The sequence below is a fragment of the Mytilus californianus genome, unplaced genomic scaffold, assembly GCF_021869535.1.
Source record: "Mytilus californianus isolate M0D057914Y unplaced genomic scaffold, xbMytCali1.0.p SCAF_5, whole genome shotgun sequence".
Lineage (NCBI taxonomy): Eukaryota > Metazoa > Mollusca > Bivalvia > Mytilida > Mytilidae > Mytilus > Mytilus californianus.
In genome coordinates this window covers 14,997,472-15,025,272 of record NW_026262701.1, presented here as the reverse complement: position 1 = coordinate 15,025,272, position 27,801 = coordinate 14,997,472, and the positions used below count along the sequence as shown (strand labels likewise).

The 27,801-nt window shown below is 38.9% G+C and overlaps 3 long non-coding RNA genes across 56 annotated transcripts in view; 2 read left to right on the top strand and 1 right to left on the bottom strand.

Annotated features, from left to right (window-relative positions):
• LOC127703119 (uncharacterized) overlaps positions 1-27,801 on the bottom strand; it is a 365,292-nt gene that overhangs the window by 329,580 nt on the left and 7,911 nt on the right. For 4 of the 42 annotated variants that reach the window (XR_007982696.1, XR_007982698.1, XR_007982700.1 and 1 more), the window contains 11 exons: positions 23,756-25,013; positions 19,973-20,387; positions 19,129-19,546; positions 17,863-18,276; positions 15,357-15,771; positions 14,123-14,536; positions 10,388-12,867; positions 8,285-9,538; positions 4,098-6,190; positions 1,586-3,257; positions 38-332 (listed from right to left, as the gene is read on the bottom strand). This is a non-coding gene — a long non-coding RNA (uncharacterized LOC127703119). Of the gene's footprint in view, positions 1-37; positions 333-1,585; positions 3,258-4,097; positions 6,191-8,284; positions 9,539-10,387; positions 12,868-14,122; positions 14,537-15,356; positions 15,772-17,862; positions 18,277-19,128; positions 20,388-21,653; positions 21,768-23,755; positions 25,432-25,857; positions 26,407-27,801 lie in introns of those variants that run through there. The other 38 variants (XR_007982671.1, XR_007982665.1, XR_007982676.1 and 35 more) reach the window with 37 other exon arrangements.
• On the top strand, positions 235-9,760 carry LOC127703121 (uncharacterized). Of its 5 annotated transcripts, none has more exons than XR_007982708.1 (6): positions 235-422; positions 1,250-1,675; positions 2,090-2,515; positions 5,867-7,120; positions 8,789-9,214; positions 9,630-9,760. It is a non-coding gene; the product is annotated as an uncharacterized LOC127703121 (long non-coding RNA). The 5 variants fall into 5 exon arrangements; XR_007982706.1 differs by having other exon boundaries at positions 5,441-7,120; XR_007982710.1 differs by lacking the exon at positions 235-422 and adding an exon at positions 744-836 and having other exon boundaries at positions 5,441-7,120.
• On the top strand, positions 12,410-27,483 carry LOC127703122 (uncharacterized). Of its 9 annotated transcripts, none has more exons than XR_007982711.1 (6): positions 12,410-12,542; positions 16,276-16,701; positions 18,367-18,792; positions 19,637-20,062; positions 20,892-21,317; positions 26,362-27,483. It is a non-coding gene; the product is annotated as an uncharacterized LOC127703122 (long non-coding RNA). The 9 variants fall into 9 exon arrangements; XR_007982713.1 differs by lacking the exon at positions 26,362-27,483 and adding an exon at positions 24,260-25,381; XR_007982715.1 differs by lacking the exon at positions 19,637-20,062.

The following is a 27,801-nucleotide window of genomic DNA, read 5'->3' as shown; positions in this document are numbered from 1 at the left end:
CTTACTGAGTAAAAATTTTAATCAAAAATTAACACACCATATCTGTCTGCTTAATTGGTAGGTTCATCAGTTAGTTCCTAGTCACCGAAGTCATCCATCTTGCTGCACCATTTCCATGTGTCTGTTTGGTTGGTTGGTTGTAGCATCAGTTGGTCAGTTGGAACACCATGTACCATCTTGAATTCTCTGATTTTGAGTTGGTTCAGTGGTTGCTAGGCAGATGGCTTCTTTTGAGTAGTTGATCTGTAGTCGTCTCTGGTGGAGTTTGTGGCGAGACAAAAATTCAACAACTTGCAAAGAAATACATGTAGAGAAACTATGCTCAAAATTACCTCATTCTGTGTTGCTTTTAAAATTTTCAATTCATGCTGCCTTTACAAATTATCAAATTTTTGCTTCACCACATTCTGTCCTCTAATCAGGTTTTGGTCACAGTCCCCTCACACATCACACACCATATCTGTTTGTTGTCTGGTTTATCGGTTAGTCCCTAGTCACCAAAGGCATCCATCTTGCTGCACCATTTCCATGTGTCTGTTTGGTTGGTTGGTCGTAGCATCAGTTGGTCAGTTGGAACACCATGTACCATCTTGAATTCTCTAATTTTGAGTTGGTTCAGTGGTTTATCATCAGCATGGCTTCCTTCGAGTAGTTGATCTGTAGTAGTCTCTGGTTGAGTTTGTGGTGAGACAAAAAATCAACAACTTGCAAAGAAATACATGTAAAGAAACTATGCTAAAAATTACCTCATTCTGTGTTGCTTTTTAAATTTTCAATTCATGCTGCCTTTACAAATTATTAAATTTTTGCTTCACCACATTCTGTTCTCTAATCAGGTTTTGGTCACAGTCCCCTCACACATCACACACCATATCTGTTTGTTGTCTGGTTTATCGGTTGGTCCCTAGTCACCAAAGGCATCCATCTTGCTGCACCATTTCCATGTGTCTGTTTGGTTGGTTGGTCATAGCATCAGTTGGTCAGTTGGAACACCATATACCATCTTGAATTCTCTGATTTTGAGTTGGTTCAGTGGTTGCTAGGCAGATGGCTTCTTTTGAGTAGTTGATCTGTAGTTGTCTCTGGTGGAGTTTGTGGTGAGACAAAAATTCAACAACTTGCAAAGAAATACATGTAAAGAAACTATGCTAAAAATTACCTCATTCTGTATTGCATTTTAAATTTTCAATTCATGCTGCCTTTACAAATTATTAAATTTTTGCTTCACCACGTTCTGTCCTCTAATCAGGTTTTGGTCACAGTCCCCTCACACATCACACACCATATCTGTTTGTTGTCTGGTTTATTGGTTGGTCCATCAGTTGGTCCCTAGTCACCAAAGGCATCCATCTTGCTGCACCATTTCCATGTGTCTGTTTGGTTGGTTGGTCGTAGCATCAGTTGGTTAGTTGGAACACCATGTACCATCTTGAATTCTCTAATTTTGAGTTGGTTCAGTGGTTTATCATCAGCATGGCTTCTTTTGAGTAGTTGATCTGTAGTCGTCTCTGGTTGAGTTTGTGATGAGACAAAAATTCAACAACTTGCAAAGAAAAACATGTATAGAAACTATGCTAAAAATTACCTCATTCTGTGTTGCTTTTTAAATTTTCAATTCATGCTGCCTTTACAAATTATCAAATTTTTGCTTCACCACATTCTGTCCTCTAATCAGGTTTTGGTCACAGTCCCCTCACACATCACACACCATATCTGTTTGTTGTCTGGTTTATCGGTTGGTCCCTAGTCACCAAAGGCATCCATCTTGCTGCACCATTTCCATGTGTCTGTTTGGTTGGTTGGTTGTAGCATCAGTTGGTCAGTTGGAACACCATGTACCATCTTGAATTCTCTAATTTAGAGTTGGTTCAGTGGTTTATCATCAGCATGGCTTCTTTTGAGTAGTTGATCTGTAGTCGTCTCTGGTTGAGTTTGTGATGAGACAAAAATTCAACAACTTGCAAAGAAATACATGTAAAGAAACTATGCTAAAAATTACCTCATTCTGTATTGCATTTTAAATTTTCAATTCATGCTGCCTTTACAAATTATTAAATTTTTGCTTCACCACGTTCTGTCCTCTAATCAGGTTTTGGTCACAGTCCCCTCACACATCACACACCATATCTGTTTGTTGTCTGGTTTATTGGTTGGTCCATCAGTTGGTCCCTAGTCACCAAAGGCATCCATCTTGCTGCACCATTTCCATGTGTCTGTTTGGTTGCTTGGTCGTAGCATCAGTTGGTTAGTTGGAACACCATGTACCATCTTGAATTCTCTAATTTTGAGTTGGTTCAGTGGTTTATCATCAGCATGGCTTCTTTTGAGTAGTTGATCTGTAGTCGTCTCTGGTTGAGTTTGTGATGAGACAAAAATTCAACAACTTGCAAAGAAATACATGTAAAGAAACTATGCTAAAAATTACCTCATTCTGTGTTGCTTTTTAAATTTTCAATTCATGCTGCCTTTACAAATTATCAAATTTTTGCTTCACCACATTCTGTCCTCTAATCAGGTTTTGGTCACAGTCCCCTCACACATCACACACCATATCTGTTTGTTGTTTGGTTTATCAGTTGGTCCCTAGTCACCAAAGGCATCCATCTTGCTGCACCGTTTCCATGTGTCTGTTTGTTTGGTTGGTTGGTTGTAGCATCAGTTGGTCAGTTGGAACACCATGTACCATTTTAAATTCTCTAATTTTGAGTTGGTTCAGTGCTTGCAGGTCAGCATGGCTTCTTTTGAGTAGTTGATCTGTAGTTGTCTCTGGTGGAGTTTGTGGTGAGACAAAAATTCAACAACTTGCAAAGAAAAACATGTATAGAAACTATGCTAAAAATTACCTCATTCTGTGTTGCTTTTTAAATTTTCAATTCATGCTGCCTTTACAAATTATCAAATTTTTGCTTCACCACATTCTGTCCTCTAATCAGGTTTTGGTCACAGTCCCCTCACACATCACACACCATATCTGTTTGTTGTCTGGTTTATCGGTTGGTCCCTAGTCACCAAAGGCATCCATCTTGCTGCACCGTTTCCATGTGTCTGTTTGGTTGGTTGGTAGTAGCATCAGTTGGTCAGTTGGAACACCATGTACCATCTTGAATTCTCTAATTTTGAGTTGGTTCAGTGGTTGATCGTCAGCAAGGCTTCTTTTGAGTAGTTGATCTGTAGTCGTCTCTGATGGAGTTTGTGGTGAGACAAAAATTCAACAACTTGCAAAGAAATACATGTAAAGAAACTATGCTAAAAATTACCTCATTCTGTGTTGCTTTTTAAATTTTCAATTCATGCTGCCTTTACAAATTATCAAATTTTTGCTTCACCACATTCTGTTCTCTAATCAGGTTTTGGTCACAGTCCCCTCACACATCACACACCATATCTGTTTGTTGTCTAGTTTATTGGTTGGTCCATCAGTTGGTCCCTAGTCACCAAAGGCATCCATCTTGTTGCACCATTTCCATAAGTCTGTTTGGTTGGTTGGTCATAGCATCAGTTGGTCAGTTGGAACACCATGTACCATCTTGAATTCTCTAATTTTGAGTTGGTTCAGTGGTTTATCATCAGCATGGCTTTCTTTGAGTAGTTGATCTGTAGCCGTTTCTGGTGGATTTTGTGGCGAGACAAAAATTCAACAACTTGCAAAGAAATACATGTAAAGAAACTATGCTAAAAATTACATCATTCTGTATTGCATTTTAAATTTTCAATTCATGCTGCCTTTACAAATTATTAAATTTTTGCTTCACCACGTTCTGTCCTCTAATCAGGTTTTGGTCACAGTCCCCTCACACATCACACACCATATCTGTTTGTTGTCTGGTTTATCTGTTGGTCCCTAGTCACCAAAGGCATCCATCTTGCTGCACCATTTCCATGTGTAAGTTTGGTTGGTTGGTTGTAGCATCAGTTGGTCAGTTGGAACACCATGTACCATCTTGAATTCTCTAATTTTGAGTTGGTTCAGTGGTTGATCGTCAGCATGGCTTCTTTTGAGTAGTTGATCTGTAGTTGTCTCTGATGGAGTTTGTGGTGGGACAAAAATTCAACAACTTGCAAAGAAATACATGTAAAGAAACTATGCTAAAAATTACCTCATTCTGTGTTGCTTTTTAAATTTTCAATTCATGCTGCCTTTACAAATTATCAAATTTTTGCTTCACCACATTCTGTCCTCTAATCAGGTTTTGGTCACAGTCCCCTCACACATCACACACCATATCTGTTTGTTGTCTAGTTTATTGGTTGGTCCATCAGTTGGTCCCTAGTCACCAAAGGCATCCATCTTGCTGCACCATTTCCATAAGTCTGTTTGGTTGGTTGGTCATAGCATCACTTGGTCAGTTGGAACACCATGTACCATCTTGAATTCTCTAATTTTGAGTTGGTTCAGTGGTTTATCATCAGCATGGCTTCCTTTGAGTAGTTGATCTGTAGCCGTCTCTGGTGGAGTTTGTGGTGAGACAAAAATTCAACAATTGCAAAGAAATACATGTAAAGAAACTATGCTAAAAATTACCTCATTCTGTATTGCATTTTAAATTTTCAATTCATGCTGCCTTTACAAATTATTAAATTTTTGCTTCACCACGTTCTGTCCTCTAATCAGGTTTTGGTCACAGTCCCCTCACACATCACACACCATATCTGTTTGTTGTCTGGTTTATCTGTTGGTCCCTAGTCACCAAAGGCATCCATCTTGCTGCACCGTTTCCATGTGTCTGTTTGGTTGGTTGGTTGTAGCATCAGTTGGTCAGTTGGAACACCATGTACCATCTTGAATTCTCTAATTTTGAGTTGGTTCAGTGGTTGATCGTCAGCATGGCTTCTTTTGAGTAGTTGATCTGTAGTTGTCTCTGGTGGAGTTTGTGGTGAGACAAAAATTCAACAACTTGCAAAGAAAAACATGTATAGAAACTATGCTAAAAATTACCTCATTCTGTGTTGCTTTTTAAATTTTCAATTCATGCTGCCTTTACAAATTATCAAATTTTTGCTTCACCACATTCTGTCCTCTAATCAGGTTTTGGTCACAGTCCCCTCACACATCACACACCATATCTGTTTGTTGTCTGGTTTATCGGTTGGTCCCTAGTCACCAAAGGCATCCATCTTGCTGCACCATTTCCATGTGTCTGTTTGGTTGGTTGGTTGTAGCATCAGTTGGTCAGTTGGAACACCATGTACCATCTTGAATTCTCTAATTTTGAGTTGGTTCAGTGGTTGATCGTCAGCATGGCTTCTTTTGAGTAGTTGATCTGTAGTCGTCTCTGATGGAGTTTGTGGTGAGACAAAAATTCAACAACTTGCAAAGAAATACATGTAAAGAAACTATGCTAAAAATTACCTCATTCTGTGTTGCTTTTTAAATTTTCAATTCATGCTGCCTTTACAAATTATCAATTTTTTGCTTCACCACATTCTGTTCTCTAATCAGGTTTTGGTCACAGTCCCCTCACACATCACACACCATATCTGTTTGTTGTCTAGTTTATTGGTTGGTCCATCAGTTGGTCCCTAGTCACCAAAGGCATCCATCTTGTTGCACCATTTCCATAAGTCTGTTTGGTTGGTTGGTCATAGCATCAGTTGGTCAGTTGGAACACCATGTACCATCTTGAATTCTCTAATTTTGAGTTGGTTCAGTGGTTTATCATCAGCATGGCTTTCTTTGAGTAGTTGATCTGTAGCCGTCTCTGGTGGATTTTGTGGCGAGACAAAAATTCAACAACTTGCAAAGAAATACATGTAAAGAAACTATGCTAAAAATTACATCATTCTGTATTGCATTTTAAATTTTCAATTCATGCTGCCTTTACAAATTATTAAATTTTTGCTTCACCACGTTCTGTCCTCTAATCAGGTTTTGGTCACAGTCCCCTCACACATCACACACCATATCTGTTTGTTGTCTGGTTTATCGGTTGGTCCCTAGTCACCAAAGGCATCCATCTTGCTGCACCGTTTCCATGTGTCTGTTTGGTTGGTTGGTTGTAGCATCAGTTGGTCAGTTGGAACACCATGTACCATCTTAAATTCTCTAATTTTGAGTTGGTTCAGTGGTTGATCGTCAGCATGGCTTCTTTTGAGTAGTTGATCTGTAGTCGTCTCTGATGGAGTTTGTGGTGAGACAAAAATTCAACAACTTGCAAAGAAATACATGTAAAGAAACTATGCTAAAAATTACCTCATTCTGTGTTGCTTTTTAAATTTTCAATTCATGCTGCTTTTACAAATTATCAAATTTTTGCTTCACCACATTCTGTCCTCTAATCAGGTTTTGGTCACAGTCCCCTCACACATCACACACCATATCTGTTTGTTGTCTAGTTTATTGGTTGGTCCATCAGTTGGTCCCTAGTCACCAAAGGCATCCATCTTGCTGTACCATTTTCATAAGTCTGTTTGGTTGGTTGGTCATAGCATCAGTTGGTTAGTTGGAACACCATGTACCATCTTGAATTCTCTAATTTTGAGTTGGTTCAGTGGTTTATCATCAGCATGGCTTTCTTTGAGTAGTTGATCTGTAGCCGTCTCTGGTGGATTTTGTGGTGAGACAAAAATTCAACAACTTGCAAAGAAATACATGTAAAGAAACTATGCTAAAAATTACATCATTCTGTATTGCATTTTAAATTTTCAATTCATGCTGCCTTTACAAATTATTAAATTTTTGCTTCACCACGTTCTGTCCTCTAATCAGGTTTTGGTCACAGTCCCCTCACACATCACACACCATATCTGTTTGTTGTCTGGTTTATCTGTTGGTCCCTAGTCACCAAAGGCATCCATCTTGCTGCACTGTTTCCATGTGTGTGTTTGGTTGGTTGGTTGTAGCATCAGTTGGTCAGTTGGAACACCATGTACCATCTTAAATTCTCTAATTTTGAGTTGGTTCAGTGCTTGCTAGTCAGCATGGCTTCTTTTGAGTAGTTGATCTGTAGTTGTCTCTGGTTGAGTTTGTGGCGAGATAAAAATTCAACAACTTGCAAAGAAAAACATGTATAGAAACTATGCTAAAAATTACCTCATTCTGTGTTGCTTTTTAAATTTTCAATTCATGCTGCCTTTACAAATTATCAAATTTTTGCTTCACCACATTCTGTCCTCTAATCAGGTTTTGGTCACAGTCCCCTCACACATCACACACCATATCTGTTTGTTGTCTGGTTTATCGGTTGGTCCCTAGTCACCAAAGGCATCCATCTTGCTGCACCATTTCCATGTGTCTGTTTGGTTGGTTGGTTGTAGCATCAGTTGGTCAGTTGGAACACCATGTACCATCTTGAATTCTCTAATTTTGAGTTGGTTCAGTGGTTGATCGTCAGCATGGCTTCTTTTGAGTAGTTGATCTGTAGTCGTCTCTGATGGAGTTTGTGGTGAGACAAAAATTCAACAACTTGCAAAGAAATAAATGTAAAGAAACTATGCTAAAAATTACCCCATTCTGTGTTGCTTTTTAAATTTTCAATTCATGCTGCCTTTACAAATTATCAAATTTTTGCTTCACCACATTCTGTCCTCTAATCAGGTTTTGGTCACAGTCCCCTCACACATCACACACCATATCTGTTTGTTGTCTAGTTTATTGGTTGGTCCATCAGATGGTCCCTAGTCACCAAAGGCATCCATCTTGCTGTACCATTTCCATGTGTCTGTTTGGTTGGTTGGTCATAGCATCAGTTGGTCAGTTGGAACACCATGTACCATCTTGAATTCTCTAATTTTGAGTTGGTTCAGTGGTTTATCATCAGCATGGCTTCCTTTGAGTAGTTGATCTGTAGCCGTCTTTGGTGGAGTTTGTGGTGAGACAAAAATTCAACAACTTGCAAAGAAATACATGTAAAGAAACTATGCTAAAAATTACATCATTCTGTATTGCATTTTAAATTTTCAATTCATGCTGCCTTTACAAATTATTAAATTTTTGCTTCACCACATTCTGTCCTCTAATCAGGTTTTGGTAACAGTCCCCTCACACATCACACACCATATCTGTTTGTTGTCTGCTTTATCTGTTGGTCCCTAGTCACCAAAGGCATCCATCTTGCTGCACCGTTTCCATGTGTCTGTTTGGTTGGTTGGTTGTAGCATCAGTTGGTCAGTTGGAACACCATGTACCATCTTGAATTCTCTAATTTTGAGTTGGTTCAGTGGTTGATCGTCAGCATGGCTTCTTTTGAGTAGTTGATCTGTAGTTGTCTCTGGTGGAGTTTGTTGTGAGACAAAAATTCAACAACTTGCAAAGAAAAACATGTATAGAAACTATGCTAAAAATTACCTCATTCTGTGTTGCTTTTTAAATTTTCAATTCATGCTGCCTTTACAAATTATCAAATTTTTGCTTCACCACATTCTGTCCTCTAATCAGGTTTTGGTCACAGTCCCCTCACACATCACACACCATATCTGTTTGTTGTCTGGTTTATCGGTTGGTCCCTAGTCACCAAAGGCATCCATCTTGCTGCACCATTTCCATGTGTCTGTTTGGTTGGTTGGTTGTAGCATCAGTTGGTCAGTTGGAACACCATGTACCATCTTGAATTCTCTAATTTTGAGTTGGTTCAGTGGTTGATCGTCAGCATGGCTTCTTTTGAGTAGTTGATCTGTAGTCGTCTCTGATGGAGTTTGTGGTGAGACAAAAATTCAACAACTTGCAAAGAAATACATGTAAAGAAACTATGCTAAAAATTACCTCATTCTGTGTTGCTTTTTAAATTTTCAATTCATGCTGCCTTTACAAATTATCAATTTTTTGCTTCACCACATTCTGTTCTCTAATCAGGTTTTGGTCACAGTCCCCTCACACATCACACACCATATCTGTTTGTTGTCTAGTTTATTGGTTGGTCCATCAGTTGGTCCCTAGTCACCAAAGGCATCCATCTTGCTGCACCATTTCCATAAGTTTGGTTGGTTGGTTGGTCATAGCATCAGTTGGTCAGTTGGAACACCATGTACCATCTTGAATTCTCTAATTTTGAGTTGGTTCAGTGGTTTATCATCAGCATGGCTTTCTTTGAGTAGTTGATCTGTAGCCGTCTCTGGTGGATTTTGTGGCGAGACAAAAATTCAACAACTTGCAAAGAAATACATGTAAAGAAACTATGCTAAAAATTACATCATTCTGTATTGCATTTTAAATTTTCAATTCATGCTGCCTTTACAAATTATTAAATTTTTGCTTCACCACGTTCTGTCCTCTAATCAGGTTTTGGTCACAGTCCCCTCACACATCACACACCATATCTGTTTGTTGTCTGGTTTATCTGTTGGTCCCTAGTCACCAAAGGCATCCATCTTGCTGCACCGTTTCCATGTGTCTGTTTGGTTGGTTGGTTGTAGCATCAGTTGGTCAGTTGGAACACCATGTACCATCTTAAATTCTCTAATTTTGAGTTGGTTCAGTGGTTGATCGTCAGCATGGCTTCTTTTGAGTAGTTGATCTGTAGTCGTCTCTGATGGAGTTTGTGGTGAGACAAAAATTCAACAACTTGCAAAGAAATACATGTAAAGAAACTATGCTAAAAATTACCTCATTCTGTGTTGCTTTTTTTAATTTTCAATTCATGCTGCTTTTACAAATTATCAAATTTTTGCTTCACCACATTCTGTCCTCTAATCAGGTTTTGGTCACAGTCCCCTCACACATCACACACCATATCTGTTTGTTGTCTAGTTTATTGGTTGGTCCATCAGTTGGTCCCTAGTCACCAAAGGCATCCATCTTGCTGTACCATTTTCATAAGTCTGTTTGGTTGGTCATAGCATCAGTTGGTTAGTTGGAACACCATGTACCATCTTGAATTCTCTAATTTTGAGTTGGTTCAGTGGTTTATCATCAGCATGGCTTTCTTTGAGTAGTTGATCTGTAGCCGTCTCTGGTGGATTTTGTGGTGAGACAAAAATTCAACAACTTGCAAAGAAATACATGTAAAGAAACTATGCTAAAAATTACATCATTCTGTATTGCATTTTAAATTTTCAATTCATGCTGCCTTTACAAATTATTAAATTTTTGCTTCACCACGTTCTGTCCTCTAATCAGGTTTTGGTCACAGTCCCCTCACACATCACACACCATATCTGTTTGTTGTCTGCTTTATTGGTTGGTCCATCAGTTGGTCCCTAGTCACCAAAGGCATCCATCTTGCTGCACCATTTCCATGTGTCTGTTTGGTTGTTTGGTTGTAGCATCAGTTGGTCAGTTGGAACACCATGTACCATCTTGAATTCTCTAATTTTGAGTTGGTTCAGTGCTTGCTAGTCAGCATGGCTTCTTTTGAGTAGTTGATCTGTAGTTGTCTCTGGTTGAGTTTGTGGTGAGACAAAAATTCAACAACTTGCAAAGAAAAACATGTATAGAAACTATGCTAAAAATTACCTCATTCTGTGTTGCTTTTTAAATTTTCAATTCATGCTGCCTTTACAAATTATCAAATTTTTGCTTCACCACATTCTGTCCTCTAATCAGGTTTTGGTCACAGTCCCCTCACACATCACACACCATATCTGTTTGTTGTCTGGTTTATTGGCTGGTCCCTAGTCACCAAAGGCATCCATCTTGCTGCACCGTTTCCATGTGTCTGTTTGGTTGGTTGGTTGGTTGTAGCATCAGTTGGTCAGTTGGAACACCATGTACCATCTTGAATTCTCTAATTTTGAGTTGGTTGAGTGGTTTATCATCAGCATGGCTTCCTTTGAGTAGTTGATCTGTAGTCGTCTCTGGTTGAGTTTGTGGTGAGACAAAAATTCAACAACTTGCAAAGAAATACATGTAAAGAAACTATGCTAAAAATTACTTCATTCTGTGTTGCTTTTTAAATTTTCAATTCATGCTGCCTTTACCAATTATCGAATTTTTGCTTCACCACATTCTGTCCTCTAATCAGGTTTTGGTCACAGTCCCCTCACACATCACACACCATATCTGTTTGTTGTCTGGTTCATCTGTTGGTCCCTAGTCACCAAAGGCATCCATCTTCCTGCACCGTTTCCATGTGTCTGTTTGGTTGGTTGGTTGTAGCATCAGTTGGTCAGTTGGAACACCATGTACCATCTTAAATTCTCTAATTTTGAGTTGGTTCAGTGCTTGCTAGTCAGCATGGCTTCTTTTGAGTAGCTGATCTGTAGTTGTCTCTGGTGGAGTTTGTGGTGAGACAAAAATTCAACAACTTGCAAAGAAAAACATGTATAAAACTATGCTAAAAATTACCTCATTCTGTGTTGCTTTTTAAATTTTCAATTCATGCTGCCTTTACAAATTATCAAATTTTTGCTTCACCACATTCTGTCCTCTAATCCGGTTTTGGTCACAGTCCCCTCACACATCACACACCATATCTGTTTGTTGTCTGGTTTATCGGTTGGTCCCTAGTCACCAAAGGCATCCATCTTGCTGCACCATTTCCATGTGTCTGTTTGGTTGGTTGGTTGTAGCATCAGTTGGTCAGTTGGAACACCATGTACCATCTTGAATTCTCTAATTTTGAGTTTGTTCAGTGGTTGATCGTCAGCATGGCTTCTTTTGAGTAGTTGATCTGTAGTCGTCTCTGATGGAGTTTGTGGTGAGACAAAAATTCAACAACTTGCAAAGAAATACATGTAAAGAAACTATGCTAAAAATTACCTCATTCTGTGTTGCTTTTTAAATTTTCAATTCAGGCTGCCTTTACAAATTATCAAATTTTTGCTTCACCACATTCTGTCCTCTAATCAGGTTTTGGTCACAGTCCCCTCACACATCACACACCATATCTGTTTGTTGTCTAGTTTATTGGTTGGTCCATCAGTTGGTCCCTAGTCACCAAAGGCATCCATCTTGCTGCACCATTTCCATAAGTCTGTTTGGTTGGTTGGTCATAGCATCAGTTGGTCAGTTGGAACACCATGTACCATCTTGAATTCTCTAATTTTGAGTTGGTTCAGTGGTTTATCATCAGCATGGCTTCCTTTGAGTAGTTGATCTGTAGCCGTCTCTGGTGGAGTTTGTGGTGAGACAAAAATTCAACAACTTGCAAAGAAATACATGTAAAGAAACTATGCTAAAAATTACATCATTCTGTATTGCATTTTAAATTTTCAATTCATGCTGCCTTTACAAATTATTAAATTTTTGCTTCACCACATTCTGTCCTCTAATCAGGTTTTGGTCACAGTCCCCTCACACATCACACACCATATTTGTTGGTCCCTAGTCACCAAAGGCATCCATCTTGCAGCACCGTTTCCATGTGTCTGTTTGGTTGGTTGGTTGTAGCATCAGTTGGTCAGTTGGAACACCATGTACCATCTTGAATTCTCTAATTTTGAGTTGGTTCAGTGGTTTATCATCAGCATGGCTTCCTTTGAGTAGTTGATCTGTAGTCGTCTCTGGTTGAGTTTGTGGTGAGACAAAAATTCAATCACTTGCAAAGAAATACATGTAAAGAAACTATGCTAAAAATTACCTCATTCTGTGTTGCTTTTTAAATTTTCAATTCATGCTGCCTTTACAAATTATTAAATTTTTGCTTCACCACATTCTGTCCTCTAATCAGGTTTTGGTCACAGTCCCCTCACACATCACACACCATATATGTTTGTTGTCTGGTTTATTGGTTGGTCCCTAGTCACCAAAGGCATCCATCTTGCTGCACCATTTCCATGTGTCTGTTCGGTTGGTTGGTTGTAGCATCAGTTTGTCAGTTGGAACACCATGTACCATCTTGAATTCTCTAAATTTTGAGTTGGTTCAGTGCTTGCTAGTCAGCATGGCTTCTTTTGAGTAGTTGATCTGTAGTTGTCTCTGGTGGAGTTTGTGGTGAGACAAAAATTCAACAACTTGCAAAGAAAAACATGTATAGAAACTATGCTAAAAATTACCTCATTCTGTGTTGCTTTTTTAATTTTCAATTCATGCTGCCTTTACAAATTATCAAATTTTTGCTTCACCACATTCTGTCCTCTAATCAGGTTTTGGCCACAGTCCCCTCACACATCACACACCATATCTGTTTGTTGTCTGGTTTATTGGCTGGTCCCTAGTCACCAAAGGCATCCATCTTGCTGCACCATTTCCATGTGTCTGTTTGGTTGGTTGGTTGGTTGTAGCATCAGTTGGTCAGTTGGAACACCATGTACCATCTTGAATTCTCTAATTTTGAGTTGGTTCAGTGGTTTATCATCAGCATGGCTTCCTTTGAGTAGTTGATCTGTAGTCGTCTCTGGTTGAGTTTGTGGTGAGACAAAAATTCAACAACTTGCAAAGAAATACATGTAAAGAGACTATGCTAAAAATTACCTCATTCTGTGTTGCTTTTTAAATTTTCAATTCAGGCTGCCTTTACAAATTATCAAATTTTTGCTTCACCACATTCTGTCCTCTAATCAGGTTTTGGTCACAGTCCCCTCACACATCACACACCATATCTGTTTGTTGTCTGCTTTATTGGTTGGTCCATCAGTTGGTCCCTAGTCACCAAAGGCATCCATCTTGCTGCACCATTTCCATAAGTCTGTTTGGTTGGTTGTTCATAGCATCAGTTGGTCAGTTGGAACACCATGTACCATCTTGAATTCTCTAATTTTGAGTTGGTTCAGTGGTTTATCATCAGCATGGCTTTCTTTGAGTAGTTGATCTGTAGCCGTCTCTGGTGGATTTTGTGGTGAGACAAAAATTCAACAACTTGCAAAGAAATACATGTAAAGAAACTATGCTAAAAATTACATCATTCTGTATTGCATTTTAAATTTTCAATTCATGCCTTTACAAATTATTAAATTTTTGCTTCACCACGTTCTGTCCTCTAATCAGGTTTTGGTCACAGTCCCCTCACACATCACACACCATATCTGTTTGTTGTCTGGTTTATCTGTTGGTCCCTAGTCACCAAAGGCATCCATCTTGCTGCACCGTTTCCATGTGTGTGTTTGGTTGGTTGGTTGTAGCATCAGTTGGTCAGTTGGAACACCATGTACCATCTTAAATTCTCTAATTTTGAGTTGGTTCAGTGCTTGCTAGTCAGCATGGCTTCTTTTGAGTAGTTGATCTGTAGTTGTCTCTAGTTGTGTTTGTGGCGAGATAAAAATTCAACAACTTGCAAAGAAAAACATGTATAGAAACTATGCTAAAAATTACCTCATTCTGTGTTGCTTTTTAAATTTTCAATTCATGCTGCCTTTACAAATTATCAAATTTTTGCTTCACCACATTCTGTCCTCTAATCAGGTTTTGGTCACAGTCCCCTCACACATCACACACCATATCTGTTTGTTGTGTGGTTTATCGGTTGGTCCCTAGTCACCAAAGGCATCCATCTTGCTGCACCATTTCCATGTGTCTGTTTGGTTGGTTGGTTGTAGCATCAGTTGGTCAGTTGGAACACCATGTACCATCTTGAATTCTCTAATTTTGAGTTGGTTCAGTGGTTGATCGTCAGCATGGCTTCTTTTGAGTAGTTGATCTGTAGTCGTCTCTGATGGAGTTTGTGGTGAGACAAAAATTCAACAACTTGCAAAGAAATACATGTAGAGAAACTATGCTAAAAATTACCTCATTGTGTGTTGCTTTTTAAATTTTCAATTCATGCTGCCTTTACAAATTATCAAATTTTTGCTTCACCACATTCTGTCCTCTAATCAGGTTTTGGTCACAGTCCCCTCACACATCACACACCATATCTGTTTGTTGTCTAGTTTATTGGTTGGTCCATCAGATGGTCCCTAGTCACCAAAGGCATCCATCTTGCTGTACCATTTCCATAAGTCTGTTTGGTTGGTTGGTCATAGCATCAGTTGGTCAGTTGGAACACCATGTACCATCTTGAATTCTCTAATTTTGAGTTGGTTCAGTGGTTTATCATCAGCATGGCTTCCTTTGAGTAGTTGATCTGTAGCCGTCTTTGGTGGAGTTTGTGGTGAGACAAAAATTCAACAACTTGCAAAGAAATACATGTAAAGAAACTATGCTAAAAATTACATCATTCTGTATTGCATTTTAAATTTTCAATTCATGCTGCCTTTACAAATTATTAAATTTTTGCTTCACCACATTCTGTCCTCTAATCAGGTTTTGGTAACAGTCCCCTCACACATCACACACCATATTTGTTGGTCCCTAGTCACCAAAGGCATCCATCTTGCAGCACCGTTTCCATGTGTCTGTTTGGTTGGTTGGTTGTAGCATCAGTTGGTCAGTTGGAACACCATGTACCATCTTGAATTCTCTAATTTTGAGTTGGTTCAGTGGTTTATCATCAGCATGGCTTCCTTTGAGTAGTTGATCTGTAGTCGTCTCTGGTTGAGTTTGTGGTGAGACAAAAATTCAATCACTTGCAAAGAAATACATGTAAAGAAACTATGCTAAAAATTACCTCATTCTGTGTTGCTTTTTAAATTTTCAATTCATGCTGCCTTTACAAATTATTAAATTTTTGCTTCACCACATTCTGTCCTCTAATCAGGTTTTGGTCACAGTCCCCTCACACATCACACACCATATATGTTTGTTGTCTGGTTTATTGGTTGGTCCCTAGTCACCAAAGGCATCCATCTTGCTGCACCATTTCCATGTGTCTGTTCGGTTGGTTGGTTGTAGCATCAGTTTGTCAGTTGGAACACCATGTACCATCTTGAATTCTCTAAATTTTGAGTTGGTTCAGTGCTTGCTAGTCAGCATGGCTTCTTTTGAGTAGTTGATCTGTAGTTGTCTCTGGTGGAGTTTGTGGTGAGACAAAAATTCAACAACTTGCAAAGAAAAACATGTATAGAAACTATGCTAAAAATTACCTCATTCTGTGTTGCTTTTTTAATTTTCAATTCATGCTGCCTTTACAAATTATCAAATTTTTGCTTCACCACATTCTGTCCTCTAATCAGGTTTTGGCCACAGTCCCCTCACACATCACACACCATATCTGTTTGTTGTCTGGTTTATTGGGTGGTCCCTAGTCACCAAAGGCATCCATCTTGCTGCACCATTTCCATGTGTCTGTTTGGTTGGTTGGTTGTAGCATCAGTTGGTCAGTTGGAACACCATGTACCATCTTGAATTCTCTAATTTTGAGTTGGTTCAGTGGTTTATCATCAGCATGGCTTCCTTTGAGTAGTTGATCTGTAGTCGTCTCTGGTTGAGTTTGTGGTGAGACAAAAATTCAACAACTTGCAAAGAAATACATGTAAAGAGACTATGCTAAAAATTACCTCATTCTGTGTTGCTTTTTAAATTTTCAATTCAGGCTGCCTTTACAAATTATCAAATTTTTGCTTCACCACATTCTGTCCTCTAATCAGGTTTTGGTCACAGTCCCCTCACACATCACACACCATATCTGTTTGTTGTCTGCTTTATTGGTTGGTCCATCAGTTGGTCCCTAGTCACCAAAGGCATCCATCTTGCTGCACCATTTCCATAAGTCTGTTTGGTTGGTTGTTCATAGCATCAGTTGGTCAGTTGGAACACCATGTACCATCTTGAATTCTCTAATTTTGAGTTGGTTCAGTGGTTTATCATCAGCATGGCTTTCTTCGAGTAGTTGATCTGTAGCCGTCTCTGGTGGATTTTGTGGCGAGACAAAAATTCAACAACTTGCAAAGAAATACATGTAAAGAAACTATGCTAAAAATTACATCATTCTGTATTGCATTTTAAATTTTCAATTCATGCTGCCTTTACAAATTATTAAATTTTTGCTTCACCACGTTCTGTCCTCTAATCAGGTTTTGGTAACAGTCCCCTCACACATCACACACCATATCTGTTTGTTGTCTGGTTTATCTGTTGGTCCCTAGTCACCAAAGGCATCCATCTTGCTGCACCGTTTCCATGTGTCTGTTTGGTTGGTTGGTTGTAGCATCAGTTGGTCAGTTGGAACACCATGTACCATCTTGAATTCTCTAATTTTGAGTTGGTTCAGTGGTTGATCGTCAGCATGGCTTCTTTTGAGTAGTTGATCTGTAGTCGTCTCTGATGGAGTTTGTGGTGAGACAAAAATTCAACAACTTGCAAAGAAATACATGTAAAGAAACTATGCTAAAAATTACCTCATTCTGTGTTGCTTTTTAAATTTTCAATTCATGCTGCTTTTACAAATTATCAAATTTTTGCTTCACCACATTCTGTCCTCTAATCAGGTTTTGGTCACAGTCCCCTCACACATCACACACCATATCTGTTTGTTGTCTAGTTTATTGGTTGGTCCATCAGTTGGTCCCTAGTCACCAAAGGCATCCATCTTGCTGTACCATTTTCATAAGTCTGTTTGGTTGGTTGGTCATAGCATCAGTTGGTTAGTTGGAACACCATGTACCATCTTGAATTCTCTAATTTTGAGTTGGTTCAGTGGTTTATCATCAGCATGGCTTTCTTTGAGTAGTTGATCTGTAGCCGTCTCTGGTGGATTTTGTGGTGAGACAAAAATTCAACAACTTGCAAAGAAATACATGTAAAGAAACTATGCTAAAAATTACATCATTCTGTATTGCATTTTAAATTTTCAATTCATGCCTTTACAAATTATTAAATTTTTGCTTCACCACGTTCTGTCCTCTAATCAGGTTTTGGTCACAGTCCCCTCACACATCACACACCATATCTGTTTGTTGTCTGGTTTATCTGTTGGTCCCTAGTCACCAAAGGCATCCATCTTGCTGCACCGTTTCCATGTGTGTGTTTGGTTGGTTGGTTGTAGCATCAGTTGGTCAGTTGGAACACCATGTACCATCTTAAATTCTCTAATTTTGAGTTGGTTCAGTGCTTGCTAGTCAGCATGGCTTCTTTTGAGTAGTTGATCTGTAGTTGTCTCTAGTTGTGTTTGTGGCGAGATAAAAATTCAACAACTTGCAAAGAAAAACATGTATAGAAACTATGCTAAAAATTACCTCATTCTGTGTTGCTTTTTAAATTTTCAATTCATGCTGCCTTTACAAATTATCAAATTTTTGCTTCACCACATTCTGTCCTCTAATCAGGTTTTGGTCACAGTCCCCTCACACATCACACACCATATCTGTTTGTTGTCTGGTTTATCGGTTGGTCCCTAGTCACCAAAGGCATCCATCTTGCTGCACCATTTCCATGTGTCTGTTTGGTTGGTTGGTTGTAGCATCAGTTGGTCAGTTGGAACACCATGTACCATCTTGAATTCTCTAATTTTGAGTTGGTTCAGTGGTTGATCGTCAGCATGGCTTCTTTTGAGTAGTTGATCTGTAGTCGTCTCTGATGGAGTTTGTGGTGAGACAAAAATTCAACAACTTGCAAAGAAATACATGTAAAGAAACTATGCTAAAAATTACCTCATTGTGTGTTGCTTTTTAAATTTTCAATTCATGCTGCCTTTACAAATTATCAAATTTTTGCTTCACCACATTCTGTCCTCTAATCAGGTTTTGGTCACAGTCCCCTCACACATCACACACCATATCTGTTTGTTGTCTAGTTTATTGGTTGGTCCATCAGATGGTCCCTAGTCACCAAAGGCATCCATCTTGCTGTACCATTTCCATAAGTCTGTTTGGTTGGTTGGTCATAGCATCAGTTGGTCAGTTGGAACACCATGTACCATCTTGAATTCTCTAATTTTGAGTTGGTTCAGTGGTTTATCATCAGCATGGCTTCCTTTGAGTAGTTGATCTGTAGCCGTCTTTGGTGGAGTTTGTGGTGAGACAAAAATTCAACAACTTGCAAAGAAATACATGTAAAGAAACTATGCTAAAAATTACATCATTCTGTATTGCATTTTAAATTTTCAATTCATGCTGCCTTTACAAATTATTAAATTTTTGCTTCACCACATTCTGTCCTCTAATCAGGTTTTGGTAACAGTCCCCTCACACATCACACACCATATCTGTTTGTTGTCTGCTTTATTGGTTGGTCCATCAGTTGGTCCCTAGTCACCAAAGGCATCCATCTTGCTGCACCATTTCCATGTGTCTGTTTGGTTGTTTGGTTGTAGCATCAGTTGGTCAGTTGGAACACCATGTACCATCTTGAATTCTCTAATTTTGAGTTGGTTCAGTGCTTGCTAGTCAGCATGGCTTCTTTTGAGTAGTTGATCTGTAGTTGTCTCTGGTTGAGTTTGTGGTGAGACAAAAATTCAACAACTTGCAAAGAAAAACATGTATAGAAACTATGCTAAAAATTACCTCATTCTGTGTTGCTTTTTAAATTTTCAATTCATGCTGCCTTTACAAATTATCTAATTTTTGCTTCACCACATTCTGTCCTCTAATCAGGTTTTGGTCACAGTCCCCTCACACATCACACACCATATCTGTTTGTTGTCTGGTTTATTGGCTGGTCCCTAGTCACCAAAGGCATCCATCTTGCTGCACCATTTCCATGTGTCTGTTTGGTTGGTTGGTTGGTTGTAGCATCAGTTGGTCAGTTGGAACACCATGTACCATCTTGAATTCTCTAATTTTGAGTTGGTTCAGTGGTTGATCGTCAGCATGGCTTCTTTTGAGTAGTTGATCTGTAGTCGTCTCTGATGGAGTTTGTGGTGAGACAAAAATTCAACAACTTGCAAAGAAATACATGTATAGAAACTATGCTAAAAATTACCTCATTCTGTGTTGCTTTTTAAATTTTCAATTCAGGCTGCCTTTACAAATTATCAAATTTTTGCTTCACCACATTCTGTCCTCTAATCAGGTTTTGGTCACAGTCCCCTCACACATCACACACCATATCTGTTTGTTGTCTGCTTTATTGGTTGGTCCATCAGTTGGTCCCTAGTCACCAAAGGCATCCATCTTGCTGCACCATTTCCATAAGTCTGTTTGGTTGGTTGGTCATAGCATCAGTTGGTCAGTTGGAACACCATGTACCATCTTGAATTCTCTAATTTTGAGTTGGTTCAGTGGTTTATCATCAGCATGGCTTCCTTTGAGTAGTTGATCTGTAGCCGTCTCTGGTTGAGTTTGTGGTGAGACAAAAATTCAATCACTTGCAAAGAAATACATGTAAAGAAACTATGCTAAAAATTACCTCATTCTGTGTTGCTTTTTAAATTTTCAATTCATGCTGCCTTTACAAATTATTAAATTTTTGCTTCACCACATTCTGTCCTCTAATCAGGTTTTGGTCACAGTCCCCTCACACATCACACACCATATATGTTTGTTGTCTGGTTTATTGGTTGGTCCCTAGTCACCAAAGGCATCCATCTTGCTGCACCATTTCCATGTGTCTGTTCGGTTGGTTGGTTGTAGCATCAGTTTGTCAGTTGGAACACCATGTACCATCTTGAATTCTCTAAATTTTGAGTTGGTTCAGTGCTTGCTAGTCAGCATGGCTTCTTTTGAGTAGTTGATCTGTAGTTGTCTCTGGTGGAGTTTGTGGTGAGACAAAAATTCAACAACTTGCAAAGAAATACATGTATAGAAACTATGCTAAAAATTACCTCATTCTGTGTTGCTTTTTTAATTTTCAATTCATGCTGCCTTTACAAATTATCAAATTTTTGCTTCACCACATTCTGTCCTCTAATCAGGTTTTGGCCACAGTCCCCTCACACATCACACACCATATCTGTTTGTTGTCTGGTTTATTGGGTGGTCCCTAGTCACCAAAGGCATCCATCTTGCTGCACCATTTCCATGTGTCTGTTTGGTTGGTTGGTTGTAGCATCAGTTGGTCAGTTGGAACACCATGTACCATCTTGAATTCTCTAATTTTGAGTTGGTTCAGTGGTTTATCATCAGCATGGCTTCCTTTGAGTAGTTGATCTGTAGTCGTCTCTGGTTGAGTTTGTGGTGAGACAAAAATTCAACAACTTGCAAAGAAATACATGTAAAGAGACTATGCTAAAAATTACCTCATTCTGTGTTGCTTTTTAAATTTTCAATTCAGGCTGCCTTTACAAATTATCAAATTTTTGCTTCACCACATTCTGTCCTCTAATCAGGTTTTGGTCACAGTCCCCTCACACATCACACACCATATCTGTTTGTTGTCTGCTTTATTGGTTGGTCCATCAGTTGGTCCCTAGTCACCAAAGGCATCCATCTTGCTGCACCATTTCCATAAGTCTGTTTGGTTGGTTGTTCATAGCATCAGTTGGTCAGTTGGAACACCATGTACCATCTTGAATTCTCTAATTTTGAGTTGGTTCAGTGGTTTATCATCAGCATGGCTTTCTTTGAGTAGTTGATCTGTAGCCGTCTCTGGTGGATTTTGTGGCGAGACAAAAATTCAACAACTTGCAAAGAAATACATGTAAAGAAACTATGCTAAAAATTACATCATTCTGTATTGCATTTTAAATTTTCAATTCATGCTGCCTTTACAAATTATTAAATTTTTGCTTCACCACGTTCTGTCCTCTAATCAGGTTTTGGTAACAGTCCCCTCACACATCACACACCATATCTGTTTGTTGTCTGCTTTATTGGTTGGTCCATCTGTTGGTCCCTAGTCACCAAAGGCATCCATCTTGCTGCACCGTTTCCATGTGTCTGTTTGGTTGGTTGGTCGTAGCATCAGTTGGTCAGTTGGAACACCATGTACCATCTTGAATTCTCTAATTTTGAGTTGGTTCAGTGGTTTATCATCAGCATGGCTTCCTTTGAGTAGTTGATCTGTAGTCGTCTCTGGTTGAGTTTGTGGTGAGACAAAAATTCAACAACTTGCAAAGAAATACATGTAAAGAAACTATGCTCAAAATTACCTCATTCTGTGTTGCTTTTTAAATTTTCAATTCATGCTGCCTTTACAAATTATCAAATTTTTGCTTCACCACATTCTGTCCTCTAATCAGGTTTTGGTCACAGTCCCCTCAAACATCACAAACCATATCTGTTTGTTGTATGGTTTATTGGTTGGTCCCTAGTCACCAAAGGCATCCATCTTGCTGCACCGTTTCCATGTGTCTGTTTGGTTGGTTGGTCGTAGCATCAGTTGGTCAGTTGGAACACCATGTACCATCTTGAATTCTCTAATTTTGAGTTGGTTCAGTGGTTTATCATCAGCATGGCTTCCTTTGAGTAGTTGATCTGTAGTCGTCTCTGGTTGAGTTTGTGGTGAGACAAAAATTCAACAACTTGCAAAGAAATACATGTAAAGAAACTATGCTAAAAATTACCTCATTCTGTGTTGCTTTTTAAATTTTCAATTCATGCTGCCTTTACAAATTATTAAATTTTTGCTTCACCACATTCTGTCCTCTAATCAGGTTTAGGTCACAGTCCCCTCACACATCACACACCATATCTGTTTGTTGTCTGCTTTATTGGTTGGTCCATCAGTTGGTCACTAGTCACCAAAGGCATCCATCTTGCTGCACCGTTTCCATGTGTCTGTTTGGTTGGTTGGTTGTAGCATCAGTTGGTCAGTTGGAACACCATGTACCATCTTGAATTCTCTAATTTTGAGTTGGTTCAGTGGTTTATCATCAGCATGGCTTCCTTTGAGTAGTTGATCTGTAGTCGTCTCTGGTTGAGTTTGTGGTGAGACAAAAATTCAACAACTTGCAAAGAAATACATGTAAAGAAACTATGCTCAAAATTACCTCATTCTGTGTTGCTTTTTAAATTTTCAATTCATTCTGCCTTTACAAATTATCAAATTTTTGCTTCACCACATTCTGTCCTCTAATCAGGTTTTGGTCACAGTCCCCTCACACATCACACACCATATCTGTTTGTTGTCTGGTTTATCGGTTGGTCCCTAGTCACCAAAGGCATCCATCTTGCTGCACCATTTCCATGTGTCTGTTTGGTTGGTTAGTTGGTTGTAGCATCAGTTGGTCAGTTGGAACACCATGTACCATCTTGAATTCTCTAATTTTGAGTTGGTTCAGTGGTTGATCGTCAGCATGGCTCCTTTTGAGTAGTTGATCTGTAGTCTTCTCTGATGGAGTTTGTGGTGAGACAAAAATTCAACAACTTGCAAAGAAATACATGTAAAGAAACTATGCTAAAAATTACCTCATTCTGTGTTGCTTTTTAAATTTTCAATTCAGGCTGCCTTTACAAATTATCAAATTTTTGCTTCACCACATTCTGTCCTCTAATCAGGTTTTGGTCACAGTCCCCTCACACATTACACACCATATCTGTTTGTTGTCTGGTTTATCGGTTGGTCCCTAGTCACCAAAGGCATCCATCTTGCTGCACCATTTCCATGTGTCTGTTTGGTTGGTTGGTTGGTTGTAGCATCAGTTGGTCAGTTGGAACACCATGTACCATCTTGAATTCTCTAATTTTGAGTTGGTTCAGTGGTTGATCGTCAGCATGGCTTCTTTTGAGTAGTTGATCTGTAGTCGTCTCTGATGGAGTTTGTGGTGAGACAAAAATTCAACAACTTGCAAAGAAATACATGTAAAGAAACTATGCTAAAAATTACCTCATTCTGTGTTGCTTTTTAAATTTTCAATTCAGGCTGCCTTTACAAATTATCAAATTTTTGCTTCACCACATTCTGTCCTCTAATCAGGTTTTGGTCACAGTCCCCTCACACATCACACACCATATCTGTTTGTTGTCTGCTTTATTGGTTGGTCCATCAGTTGGTCCCTAGTCACCAAAGGCATCCATCTTGCTGCACCATTTCCATAAGTCTGTTTGGTTGGTTGGTCATAGCATCAGTTGGTCAGTTGGAACACCATGTACCATCTTGAATTCTCTAATTTTGAGTTGGTTCAGTGGTTTATCATCAGCATGGCTTCCTTTGAGTAGTTGATCTGTAGTCGTCTCTGGTTGAGTTTGTGGTGAGACAAAAATTCAACAACTTGCAAAGAAATACATGTAAAGAAACTATGCTCAAAATTACCTCATTCTGTGTTGCTTTTTAAATTTTCAATTCATGCTGCCTTTACAAATTATCAAATTTTTGCTTCACCACATTCTGTCCTCTAATCAGGTTTTGGTCACAGTCCCCTCAAACATCACAAACCATATCTGTTTGTTGTATGGTTTATTGGTTGGTCCCTAGTCACCAAAGGCATCCATCTTGCTGCACCGTTTCCATGTGTCTGTTTGGTTGGTTGGTCGTAGCATCAGTTGGTCAGTTGGAACACCATGTACCATCTTGAATTCTCTAATTTTGAGTTGGTTCAGTGGTTTATCATCAGCATGGCTTCCTTTGAGTAGTTGATCTGTAGTCGTCTCTGGTTGAGTTTGTGGTGAGACAAAAATTCAACAACTTGCAAAGAAATACATGTAAAGAAACTATGCTAAAAATTACCTCATTCTGTGTTGCTTTTTAAATTTTCAATTCATGCTGCCTTTACAAATTATTAAATTTTTGCTTCACCACATTCTGTCCTCTAATCAGGTTTTGGTCACAGTCCCCTCACACATCACACACCATATCTGTTTGTTGTCTGCTTTATTGGTTGGTCCATCAGTTGGTCACTAGTCACCAAAGGCATCCATCTTGCTGCACCGTTTCCATGTGTCTGTTTGGTTGGTTGGTTGTAGCATCAGTTGGTCAGTTGGAACACCATGTACCATCTTGAATTCTCTAATTTTGAGTTGGTTCAGTGGTTTATCATCAGCATGGCTTCCTTTGAGTAGTTGATCTGTAGTCGTCTCTGGTTGAGTTTGTGGTGAGACAAAAATTCAACAACTTGCAAAGAAATACATGTAAAGAAACTATGCTCAAAATTACCTCATTCTGTGTTGCTTTTTAAATTTTCAATTCATTCTGCCTTTACAAATTATCAAATTTTTGCTTCACCACATTCTGTCCTCTAATCAGATTTTGGTCACAGTCCCCTCACACATCACACACCATATCTGTTTGTTGTCTGGTTTATCGGTTGGTCCCTAGTCACCAAAGGCATCCATCTTGCTGCACCATTTCCATGTGTCTGTTTGGTTGGTTAGTTGGTTGTAGCATCAGTTGGTCAGTTGGAACACCATGTACCATCTTGAATTCTCTAATTTTGAGTTGGTTCAGTGGTTGATCGTCAGCATGGCTCCTTTTGAGTAGTTGATCTGTAGTCTTCTCTGATGGAGTTTGTGGTGAGACAAAAATTCAACAACTTGCAAAGAAATACATGTAAAGAAACTATGCTAAAAATTACCTCATTCTGTGTTGCTTTTTAAATTTTCAATTCAGGCTGCCTTTACAAATTATCAAATTTTTGCTTCACCACATTCTGTCCTCTAATCAGGTTTTGGTCACAGTCCCCTCACACATTACACACCATATCTGTTTGTTGTCTGGTTTATCGGTTGGTCCCTAGTCACCAAAGGCATCCATCTTGCTGCACCATTTCCATGTGTCTGTTTGGTTGGTTGGTTGGTTGTAGCATCAGTTGGTCAGTTGGAACACCATGTACCATCTTGAATTCTCTAATTTTGAGTTGGTTCAGTGGTTGATCGTCAGCATGGCTTCTTTTGAGTAGTTGATCTGTAGTCGTCTCTGATGGAGTTTGTGGTGAGACAAAAATTCAACAACTTGCAAAGAAATACATGTAAAGAAACTATGCTAAAAATTACCTCATTCTGTGTTGCTTTTTAAATTTTCAATTCAGGCTGCCTTTACAAATTATCAAATTTTTGCTTCACCACATTCTGTCCTCTAATCAGGTTTTGGTCACAGTCCCCTCACACATCACACACCATATCTGTTTGTTGTCTGCTTTATTGGTTGGTCCATCAGTTGGTCCCTAGTCACCAAAGGCATCCATCTTGCTGCACCATTTCCATAAGTCTGTTTGGTTGGTTGGTCATAGCATCAGTTGGTCAGTTGGAACACCATGTACCATCTTGAATTCTCTAATTTTGAGTTGGTTCAGTGGTTTATCATCAGCATGGCTTCCTTTGAGTAGTTGATCTGTAGTCGTCTCTGGTTGAGTTTGTGGTGAGACAAAAATTCAACAACTTGCAAAGAAATACATGTAAAGAAACTATGCTCAAAATTACCTCATTCTGTGTTGCTTTTTAAATTTTCAATTCATGCTGCCTTTACAAATTATCAAATTTTTGCTTCACCACATTCTGTCCTCTAATCAGGTTTTGGTCACAGTCCCCTCAAACATCACAAACCATATCTGTTTGTTGTATGGTTTATTGGTTGGTCCCTAGTCACCAAAGGCATCCATCTTGCTGCACCGTTTCCATGTGTCTGTTTGGTTGGTTGGTCGTAGCATCAGTTGGTCAGTTGGAACACCATGTACCATCTTGAATTCTCTAATTTTGAGTTGGTTCAGTGGTTTATCATCAGCATGGCTTCCTTTGAGTAGTTGATCTGTAGTCGTCTCTGGTTGAGTTTGTGGTGAGACAAAAATTCAACAACTTGCAAAGAAATACATGTAAAGAAACTATGCTAAAAATTACCTCATTCTGTGTTGCTTTTTAAATTTTCAATTCATGCTGCCTTTACAAATTATTAAATTTTTGCTTCACCACATTCTGTCCTCTAATCAGGTTTTGGTCACAGTCCCCTCACACATCACACACCATATCTGTTTGTTGTCTGCTTTATTGGTTGGTCCATCAGTTGGTCACTAGTCACCAAAGGCATCCATCTTGCTGCACCGTTTCCATGTGTCTGTTTGGTTGGTTGGTTGTAGCATCAGTTGGTCAGTTGGAACACCATGTACCATCTTGAATTCTCTAATTTTGAGTTGGTTCAGTGGTTTATCATCAGCATGGCTTCCTTTGAGTAGTTGATCTGTAGTCGTCTCTGGTTGAGTTTGTGGTGAGACAAAAATTCAACAACTTGCAAAGAAATACATGTAAAGAAACTATGCTCAAAATTACCTCATTCTGTGTTGCTTTTTAAATTTTCAATTCATTCTGCCTTTACAAATTATCAAATTTTTGCTTCACCACATTCTGTCCTCTAATCAGATTTTGGTCACAGTCCCCTCACACATCACACACCATATCTGTTTGTTGTCTGGTTTATCGGTTGGTCCCTAGTCACCAAAGGCATCCATCTTGCTGCACCATTTCCATGTGTCTGTTTGGTTGGTTAGTTGGTTGTAGCATCAGTTGGTCAGTTGGAACACCATGTACCATCTTGAATTCTCTAATTTTGAGTTGGTTCAGTGGTTGATCGTCAGCATGGCTCCTTTTGAGTAGTTGATCTGTAGTCTTCTCTGATGGAGTTTGTGGTGAGACAAAAATTCAACAACTTGCAAAGAAATACATGTAAAGAAACTATGCTAAAAATTACCTCATTCTGTGTTGCTTTTTAAATTTTCAATTCAGGCTGCCTTTACAAATTATCAAATTTTTGCTTCACCACATTCTGTCCTCTAATCAGGTTTTGGTCACAGTCCCCTCACACATTACACACCATATCTGTTTGTTGTCTGGTTTATCGGTTGGTCCCTAGTCACCAAAGGCATCCATCTTGCTGCACCATTTCCATGTGTCTGTTTGGTTGGTTGGTTGGTTGTAGCATCAGTTGGTCAGTTGGAACACCATGTACCATCTTGAATTCTCTAATTTTGAGTTGGTTCAGTGGTTGATCGTCAGCATGGCTTCTTTTGAGTAGTTGATCTGTAGTCGTCTCTGATGGAGTTTGTGGTGAGACAAAAATTCAACAACTTGCAAAGAAATACATGTAAAGAAACTATGCTAAAAATTACCTCATTCTGTGTTGCTTTTTAAATTTTCAATTCAGGCTGCCTTTACAAATTATCAAATTTTTGCTTCACCACATTCTGTCCTCTAATCAGGTTTTGGTCACAGTCCCCTCACACATCACACACCATATCTGTTTGTTGTCTGCTTTATTGGTTGGTCCATCAGTTGGTCCCTAGTCACCAAAGGCATCCATCTTGCTGCACCATTTCCATAAGTCTGTTTGGTTGGTTGGTCATAGCATCAGTTGGTCAGTTGGAACACCATGTACCA